This window comes from Panthera tigris, chromosome B3 (genome assembly GCF_018350195.1).
Source record: "Panthera tigris isolate Pti1 chromosome B3, P.tigris_Pti1_mat1.1, whole genome shotgun sequence".
In the NCBI taxonomy this organism is placed as follows: Eukaryota; Metazoa; Chordata; class Mammalia; order Carnivora; family Felidae; genus Panthera; species Panthera tigris.
The window spans coordinates 47,097,260-47,108,263 of NC_056665.1; positions in this window are offsets into that span (position 1 = coordinate 47,097,260).

Below are 11,004 nucleotides of genomic sequence, written 5' to 3' on the forward strand. Positions count from 1 at the left end.
AACACAATCTTTTCCTCTGTTGGGGAATTCCCCATGTACACAGGAGAACTGAAGTGAGGCAGAGACCACAACTAACTGGTAGAGGTGAAAAGGCCAAATTCTCATCTCTACTGCCACAAGGTGGGCCTGTGTCCCCAGTGCAGCATGGCCCTGGTGGCATGTCCTACTCAGAGCATGCCTGTGGCCCTACGTACCCATCTTCCCTGGACCATTTCCATAGTCTGGTTCCCACTTTCCCAGAAATTTCGTGAGCCTCACAATATCTGAGCTCTAAAAGGGCTAGCTTCGATTCACAATTAAGATCTGTGCTTGATGTCCTCATGGAAACAGGGAGGCCTCCATTCCCCAAAGGTTATCCACTTCAGGGTAAATGGATAACCTGAAATGGTAAGAAGGACGGTGGTGATCTAGGAAGACCCTCAGGCCAGGCTAGAAAGTGCCACACACAGAAACCAGAGGGCACAGGAGGGATCTGCTTCTGATGGAAGACGAGCATCTCCCCTGGCATCTTCTCTTTCTTCCATTCTTCCCTCCTCCTTTTCCAGGCTCTACCTGCCTCTCTTCTTGACAGAGGCATTTCTCCTACTTCTTGCCTCTTTCATCCAATAAATAAAGGCCTCTCTTTGGACTAAAAACTGAAATGCAAAAATACCTCATCTGACACTTCTGATTCACAATTGGCACTCTGAAAACACCAGGAAATACACAGAAACAGTCTTTGATAAAAGAGTAAATTGGCACATTGTTTTGTACCATTGTTACCTAAACAAGAGTAAATTGGTATACACTTATGGCAGACAGCACCAAATTTTAAATGTATACACCATCTGATCCAGCAATTCTACTTCTAGTAATTAACCCTAAACACAAGAATTACACAAACACAATCCTAAGTGTGTAAATACTTGTATACAAATAACTCAAATTTCCATTAATAGGAAGCTGGCTAAATTTTTATATATCCACATTGCAGAATACCAGAAAGCTATTAAAAAAATTTTTTATATACAGCCATGGAAAGTATCATGATACATTGTTTTTAAAAAGTATCAGGATAATGTATATAGTTATATATATAACTGTATATATGTTATATAGAGAGAGTAGCCTCATTTCTGTAAAATAACATATTTATAAAGTTACACGAAAATCTAAAAAGAGCTTACCAAATTCTTAAAGAGCTGTTACGCCTAGAGGTGATAAAATGAGTCCCTTTGAATTTATTTTTGATGTTTATTTATGTTTGAGAGAGAGAGAGAGAGAGAGAGAGAGAGTGTGTGAGTGGGAGGGGCACAGAATGAGGGAGACACAGAATGTGAAGCAGGCTCCAGGCCCTGAGCTGTCAGCACAAAGCCCAATGCAGGGAACTCAGGGACCTCAAGATTATGACCTGAGCCGAAGTCGGACACTCAACCAATTGAGCCACCCAGGCACCCTGGGGCCCTTTGAATTTAAATCACACATTTCTGTAGTGCTTCCATTTTGATTACAAACAAGTCATTATTACTGTCAAGAAATGAAGATAAATAAATAAAAACAGAAACAGCCTTTGAGCATGCAAAACAGTGGTGCTGGGAAATGACTGTTTCCTTTTTAGGCAACATGTGGTCTCGGACCCAGCACCCAATATATAACACAGTTCATTGTCAGCTTCCTTCTTTTCTTCTTACACACAATCCTACACAGTTGGAAATCACAATCCCTAGTACAAAGCCAAATAGAAGCAATGACACAGAACTGTGAGCCGCTCTGGAAGCAAACAAGGTGTCAGCTAGAGAAGACAACAGAAGAACCACAAAAAGCAGTCATATGAACTAGAAGCACAGTAATTTCCACAAGCATCTAACATAGGAACAAGGAGACTTATGCATCTAGAGCCTCTAAAGAGAGCTCCACATGAAAGTAGTCCGTGTCCAGACAGATGGAAGGATAAAGAAGTGGTATACATACAATGGAATATTACTCAGCCATAAAAAAGAATGAGATCTTGGGGCACCTGGGTGGCTCAGTCGATTAAGCGCCTGACTCTTGATCTCACAGTAAGTGAGACTGAGCCCTGCATCAGGCTCTGCGCTGACAGTGCGGACCCTGCTTGGCATTCTCTCACTCTCCCTCTTTCTCTGCCCCTGTCCTGCTCACGCACTCTAAATAAACAAACATTAAAAAAAAAAACACAAGAATGAGATCTTGCTATTAGCAACAACATGGATAGATCTAGTGAGTATTATGCTAAGTGAAATAAGTCAGTCAGAGAAAGACAAACACCACATGATTTCACTCCTATGTGGAATCTAAAAAACAAACAAAAAACCGGATTCTTAAATACAACAAACTGGTGGTTGTCAGAGAAGAGGTGGAAGGGGGTAGATGAAATAGATAAAGGTGATAAAGAAGTACAAACTTCCAGTTATAAAATACATCATGGAGATGAAAAGTACAGCACAGGGAATATAGTCAATAATACAGAAATAACATATGGTGACAGATAGGGACCACATCTATCATGGTGAACACCAAGTAGTGCACAAAACTGTTGAATCGCTACGTTGTATTATACACTTGAAATTAATAATAACATTGTATGGTAATTATACTTCAGTAAAAAATTAAAGTCTAAAAAACATATCTCCACATGATAAATGAGACTAATAAGAACAGTAGGGACACGTGGATGGCGCAGTCGGTTAAACGTCCGACTTTGGCTCAGGTCATGATTCGCAGTTCATGAGTTCGAGCCCTGCTTCAGGCTCTATGCTGACAGCTTGGAGCCTGGAGCCTGCTTTAGATTCTGTGTCTCCCTCTCTCTCTGCCCCTCCCCTGCGTGTGTTCTGTCTGTCTCTCCCCTCCACCCCCCAGAAAATAAAAAAACATTAAAAAAAAAAAAAGAATGCAAATGGTAATTTTAATTAGTATCTAGGTTTTAGTAATTCTGGGAAATGTGTCCCTGTTGAAATTTCAATTACAAAGCTAAATATTTAGTCTTACCCTTTAAATAAATAAGCTTCAGAAATCAGGAAAATGAACTAATGTGAAATACCTAATTGTCCAACATGTCCAAAATTAAGCTATTATTTTTATTTAGGTTGTACTGTCTGAATAAAGTTTAATGAATTCTGGCTTTTGTTTGTAAAGACCATGAGAGTAGATATTCACTATTCTTAAAAAAAAAATTTTTTTTTAACTTGAGTACAGTTGACACAATGTTACATTAGTTTCAGATGTACAACTTAGTGATCTGACAAGTATATACAAAATATTTATCGTTCTTCAAAGTTATTCCCCAACACACCCAAAATTAATTTAGGCCCACATGAGAGAACTTTACCCTAGGCCAGCCATCCTCAATGGAAAGATCCCATACCCTCTGCTCTTGAAAGAAAACCAAGAGGTCTCTACTGATTGTCATGAAAATATAAAGTACATTCAGGATTATAAGACTGTAGATTTCCGGTCTATCTTTTTTTCTATCCTCCCCCCACCCCCACCAAAGCATTTTTATTGGTAACAAAAATTAGTCCTGGGTATTCAGGAGATTACGCATGGCTTCAAATAACAAGGTTCCATTTGGCAAAAAAAAACTAACCAATGAAAACTTCAGCCAATAATGCAAATTACTCAAATATAGATTTTAATTAGGATTTTGAGATTAGATTTAATGTTGAAAAACAACGGCATTGGCTTTAATGCATTTGAAGGAAACAGGACAGTTGTTAAAATATGAAGCCTATGCACCAAATAATGAAGTAATCTCCATGCAAAGTGGTGCTCCCTATGTGTTAATATTCACGTGGGTTAAAACAATAGGAGTATGTGCACTTTCGCGACTGGACAAACAACCTGCCAGTGTAATTAGAGTCCATTTACACTGGGACATGAGCCTAGCTTTCCAGCACGCTCAGTTACAAGGTGTGAAGTAACACTTATTTTTCAAACATGCTGTATGTCAGACGGCTGCTGTGTGGGTTACACTTTCTCACAGCACTCAAGTCCACTCTGGACACATCATCACTTCCATCAGCACAGAGTCCAGGGCGCGGCAAATACATAACAAATGCTGGCTTCCTTTCCTTTTTCCTTCTTCCTCCAAATAAAACAGGAAAATGGAAATATGAGGTACATTTATACTATCATTAGCCCTCTATTCTTGGGCATTCCATTTGTGCTTTCTTATTTCATTATATAGGCACCCAAAGTATCCCCGTTAACAGTATCTTGCTTGCACAAAACAACTCCAATTTTGTATTTAGCGTGCATATACATACATATACCCAGTGAGAAAAAAAATACACCCAAATATTAACACCTATATATCTTGATGGCAGAACTCAAGTTTTTATTTTTCATCTCATACTTTGCTGTGATTTTCCAAATGTTTTACAATATGCATCTATTGATTAAAAACCAAATTTGATACAACACGGTTCCACTACACACTCACAAGAACAACTAAAGGGAAGATGACACACAATACCAAGCATGGATACTGCAGCCACTGTGCTAGGTACAAACATCAACTGGTAAAACCACTCTGGAAAACTGTTTCACAGTATCAACCGCAGTTCCAGACATAGGAAGATCCAGCAATTCTGCTCCTTTATACCCAAAGAATCTACAAGCAGAGGGGCACCTGCCTAAGTCAGTAGAGCGTGTGACTCTTGTTCACCGAGTTGTGAGTTCAAGCACCACATTGGGTGTAGAGATAACTTAAAAAAGAGAAAGAAAGAAAGAAACAAAGAAAGAAAGAAAGAAAGAAAGAAAGAAAGAAAGAAAGAAAGAAAGAAAGAGTGAACGAACATGCATACATATACTGATTAAGACTTTTAATTATAGCCAAGAAATGCAAACAACTCAGAAGTCCATCAACAGTAGGGTAGATAAATCAATTACTGAGGTACAGTCATACAGGGAGAAATATAGCCATATATTAAACCATAGGAAGAAATTACTGCCACCTGCAAATCCATGGATGAATGTCAACATAATGTTGAATGAAAAAAGCCAGACACAACTGAGTACACACTACATGAATATGATTCCATTTCTATGAAGTTCAAGAACAGTCAAATTTTACCTACAGTGATAGAGGACGGTGGTTATCTCTGTTGAGGAATGCTAAGTGGGAGGGAAGAGCAAACTTCTATTAAAAACTATACACTTATGGGAGAGGGACCAAGATGGCGGAATAGCATGGAAGGTTTTTTTGCATCTCTCATCCCAGGAATGCAGTCAGATCAACACTAAACCATCTTGTACACCTAGAAAAACTATACACTTATGGGGCTCCTGGGTGGCTCAGTCAGTTGAGCGTCCAACTTTTGATTTCAGCTCAGGCCTTGATCCCAGGGTCCTGAGATTAAGCCCCAAGTGAAGCTCTGCACTGGGTGTGGAGCCTGCTTAAGAGTCTCTCTGTCTCTCATTTTCTCTCTCTCTCTCTCTGCCCCGCCCCCACTTGTGTTCTCTTGCTGTCTCTATCAAGTAACAAACAAAAAAAACTATACACTTAATGATTGCTACAGTTTTCTACTTAAAAAAAAAAAAAAAAAAAAAAAACAACAACAACAACAAAAAACCCAGTTTGCACCATAGTTGTAACCACTTACCACCCATATGGCCTGGGACAAACTCTTCACCTCTCTAAGCTGCAGTGTCTACTGTAAATGGGGACAGACCATCACCTCCTTGATGGGAATGCAAAGAGAATTCAACTAGGCAATGCACAAGGCAAGGGCCCAACACACAACAACCATAGCAGGGGCAGACGTCTCCTGAGGTCTTCCCAGGTGCCAGGCACTGCTCTTGGCTTTAAGTTCTTCATCACTTTGCGATCACATCTCCCCCAGGAGGGGCTCCTTACCTATCGCTAACTCAGGGCCAGAGCGCAGGCTGTGACCTGGGCATTCAGAAGTCATGTGTGTAGAACACCAACCTCAGCATTTATTTCAAGAAGGGTGAATCACTAGTCATGCTGCTGCTGAAGTTTCAAAGAAAGAAAGAAAGCTGGCAGGAGACACACATCAGGACTAAATACAGACCACTGAAGAGAAAAATGACTTCAGCTTCTGAAAGCAGTAGCTGCTTTCTGCAGGAGGAGAAAGAATATTTTATTCCAGGGGAATCATTCATTTTAAATTGAGGACTCCTTTGGGAACTGAAAGAGCTCATCTTTCTTCCCTAAGAAAAGAGGAGACAAGTAGCTCTCTAAAGTTTCTCATGTTGATTAGCTAAATTTACTGTCCTTCAATGTATGTCAGATTTACAACTGAAATAATTTATAAAGTATATGCTTACTGTGGAAAGGAACTTAAAACGTGGATTGTGAAACATGGGGCTCAGATTAAATTATTCCAGTTAAATGAAACACTGTAAACACTAATAGAAAAGCCTCTGATTTACAAGATGAACTGGTAGATTTAGGAATGACTCAAATCTCATGATTTTTGCTTCAATTTTTAATTTGCTTTCAACGAAGACAGATGATCCAGTTTTGAACATAGCCCCACTATTTACTAACTGCATCACCTTGCATGAGTTACTCCATCTCTCTCTGCCTGTTTCCTCAACTGTAAAAATGGGATAATAATAGGGTTACTCTAAGGACTAAATGAATTCATAGGCATTATGTGCTTAAAACAGTGCCAAGCGCTATCACTATCATTATTTTTTATATTTCCTGATGTAGATGCAGATTTCACCTGAAATTATCAAATTTAGGGGCACCTGGGTGGCTCAGTCGGCTGAGCATCCGAGTCTTCATTTCAGCTCAGGCCAGGTCATGATCTCACAGTTCCCGACTTCAAGCCCTGCATCAGGCCCTGTGCTCAGAGGGCAGAGTCTGCTTGGGATTCTCTCTCTGTCCCTCCCAATGCTCATCCTTGTGCTCATTCTCTCTCTCACAAAATAAATAAATAAAACTTAAAAAAAATTACAAAGTAAGTAAATAAAAAAATAAAAATAAATTTCAAAAATAAAATTATCAAATTTAGGGGTGGCCTTGCCTGGCTCAGTAGGTTACCGCATGTGATTCTCGATCTCAGGGTCACAAGTTCAAGCGCCACATTGGGTGTAGAGATTACTCAAAAATAATAAAATAATCAAATTTAATCACAGAATTCACAGATATTAGACTGTCTGAAAACCGGAGGAAGATGTATACAAAAATTATGTGAGGTGAGCATAAACATTTAGGTTTACAGGTATATATACATGCACACAAACTTTTCCTCCTTCCCTCGTTCCTCCCTTCTTTCCTCCTATACCCTCCTTCCCTCCCCTCTACCTCCTCATTCTCCTTCCTCCCTTCCTTCCTCTCTCTCTCATAAGTAATTTAAATCAGGTCCACTCTAGAACATAATGTACCAGCGATCTTAGGATCTTTTGATCCCAAAACGATCCCAACAAAGATGTGAAATACTACTCTTCTTCCAAGTATTTCTAAGGACCCATTACAAAAACACTCTGAAAAGGTATATTTGCTTCTTTTATTTCAAAGGCAGCCTGGAAATTTCCACAGCACATTTGAACCACAAAGTTTATGGTGTTCAAACATGGACTCTTTTCAATCTCAGCAGAAGAGGCCTACTAAAATTTTACATTTTCCTCCAATTGTGAGTGCAGAAAGCTTTTCATTTTGTTCCAAAGGAAATGATCTTACCACAGCTCAATGGGTATCTTTATTGTCTGAATAAAGTGGGCATCCGGTGGCCATTACAGAGAGCTAAATGCTAAAACCCAAGGGTATAAAAGTTAAAAGCAACTTAATGGAAATGTCAGTTACAACATTCTTTCTTTGATTTACAAGAATCAAATTCAGAAAGCGCCCTCTAGCAAAGGAATTATGAAGAATATCAGCACAAAGTAAGTAATGGTGTCACCTTACTGCCCCTCCCCCCACCCTAATACAAAGACTTTTTAATGATCATATGCCTTTGCTTTTCCACATGGAAGAGAATCCTACTCGAAAATACTATTACATATCATTGTTTCATTTCACTGATAAGCATATTCACACTTTTCTACCAATACTGGCCAAATAAAAAACTCTATTTCACTACTGTTATCTAGTTTCTTCCTATTATCAGAATGACATAATTAATTTTTTGATTTGTTAGTGTGGGGTACCAAAGGGCCTTAATTTGCTTTAAAAAAATAATTGCTCAATCTAGGCCATCTAGGTATCTCTCCACTGAAGCCACAACTATCAACACAGCTAACACATGCTGGTGGTTCCCCTCTTTGCCCTTACCTTAGTTGTAAAAATCTTATTCAGCTTTATTATTCAGAACTTGGCACAGCAGGTTTCAGTTTAAGATGGATGATGAACAGAAAGTTGCATACTCTGATTTTTAGCAATGAATTAGATTCTGGAAGCTCAAGGAAATAGAGGAAACAGCAGCCATATTTTATTTGCAAAATAAATTTCCAGCAGAATCGACTTTCTTGCTGACTTGAGCTAAGTTGGGTTCTGGCACCTCATAAAGTTGCTCTGGGTCTTGATCTAAATATTCATTCATTCTTCAAATGTGTATTTGAATCTACTATGTGTAAGACAATGTGCAGTATACCAAGGAAGATTTTTAAAAAATGACTGTTTCACTCCTGGACTTTTTTCCTTCTCAACTTCCCTTCAGGCCAATTACACACAGTCAAGTGGCCCTCCCATTCCTCATAACACCCACATTAGAACCCTGGTTTCCTCTCTTTAAGCTCCTGTACACACTAAGAAAATACCTATCATTTTCTTTTCTATTTTAAAGGTAATACATACAGCGATTTTTTATAAAATTCAAACAGTCAAGAAAGACTGTTGAAATGGCAAAGAAACATTCCTTCCCAGCCATACCAATCCCATAACCAATAAATAACCATGTTTCTTGGGACTGTTTACAGAAATTTATCTTTGCCAACCAAGAATTAAGACTTTTTAAAAACAAACATGGGATCTGAGGATACATACTAATTTGTACCTTGCTTGGGGAAAAAAAAAAAAAAAAAACTTCATGGTATATTTTGTGAATTTTTCCTTATCAGTATTTACAGATCTGCCCAATGACTGGAAGATATTTAGGTTATTTCCAGTGTTTTGTTATTATAATGCTACAATGAATATCTTTGTATGCTTGCCAGAACACTTATGCAGGTATAAGATACATTCTTAACCGTGGAAGGACTGAGTTAGAATATACACATTCTTAATTTTGAAAGAGAATGCTGTGGCCAACACTAGAGGTCACCTACAACTGCCCCTTTCCTCCTGGCCAGCAAAGCTCCAGTTTTGTCCCCTCTCCTCCCAGTACCCATGTGCTTCAGGGAAGGCTGGGCCTCTAACCCAGAGACTGGTCTAAGCAAAACATGGGAGCCACCTCTCCCATGCAAGTCATTGGTTCAGGTGTGGGCATCTGACCCAGTCTGGCCAAAGGGGCTATGGAAGTTCTGCAGGGGGCTTCTGGCAGAGGCATTCTCCGCTTTGCTCTTTTCCTGCCTCTGGACATCACTGTATATGAGGATACAGGCTGGAGCAGCAGCAGCAGCCACATGAGGGCCATGGGGAGACAAGCTTGAGGACAAATGCCAAATACTGAAGCTGGCACAGAGAAGAGAGAAAATGCATCTGGGTCTTCTATTAATTCATGCCCAAAATGTCCTAGCTTTGAACTTCTGGCTTACATGAGATAATACATATCTTTATTATTTCAACCACTTTTAATTGGGTTTTATTTACCAGCTGGTGAAAGAATCCCCATTGCCAAAGTGCTCTCCAAAAAGAAGTCCACTGGATTTATAATCCCACCCATGGCACATATGAGTGCTTTGTCTCCTCACACCCTTGGCTTCACAGGGTTTTAGTCCCCACCTGTTCTCAGTGCATTTTCACTTAATGGCCAGAGTCTTTTTTCCCTCGGAGAGCCTGACAGCTCTTCACGAAAAAAGACACACTGCAAACAAGTAACACAAGGGCTGACTACTCTTAACCAACATTTCATTCTGTGCCTCCCAAGGCACTGCGCTTTGGCACAAGGCTCACCGGACTCCTTCAGGAAAGTAGCCACTGTCACATACGGTATACAGGATATGCTGTAATGCCTTAAAGCCAGTCACCATTCTCTTTCTGGGCCAAGACAGTCATAGGTGTGTGGAAGGACAAACCCTAGACTTGGAACTGGATGACCTAGTTTGGATCCACTTGAAGAGAAGTCACCCAACCTTCCTGAGGCCTGTTTCTTCACATACAAAAGGAGGACTCTGGAAACTAAGGCCCAGGGTCCTTATAAGAATAGGGACCATGGGGCGCCTGAGTAGCTTAGTCAGTTAAGCTTCTGATTCTTGATATCAGCTCAGGTTGTGACCTCGTAGCTGTGAGATCGAGCCTCACATCGGGCTCCGCCCTGAGTGTGCAGCCTGGTTAAGATTCTCTCCCCCCGGGGCGCCTAGGAGGCTCAGTCAGGTAAGTGTCCGACTTCGGCTCAGGTCATGATCTCACGGTTCATGAGTTCGAGCCCCGCATCGGGCTCTCTGCTGACAGCTCAGAGCCTGGAGCCTGTAAGAAAAAAAAAAAAAAAGATTCTCTCCCCTAAACCTCTCTGCCCCACCCCCATTTGCACGCATGTGCTCTCTCACTCTCTCCAAATAAACATTAAAAAAAATAAACATGGGGCAGCATGCATGAAGGCCCTGATGACAAAGAGTGTCAGTGACTATTAAAGGTGGGATTTAGGCTCACTCCCAAAGACCAATGCTGAGGAGGGACCTTGCAAAGGGTAAGTCAAACCCCCAGTCTCCCTGGATACTTTGGTCCTTTGTCCTCTTTGCTCTACCTGTCACTCTCCTGCCACCACAGTGGGCACCTGTCAGGTCACAACTACTGACCAAACAGAAACCCAGCTCATCACTTCTGCCCCTCCCACAGATAAGCAGAACCCCCAGGACCACCATCACTGTGAATGAACATGAAGTGATGTTTGGCTAGCCAAGAGTCAGTGCATGTCAGGCTAATTTATGATAATTACC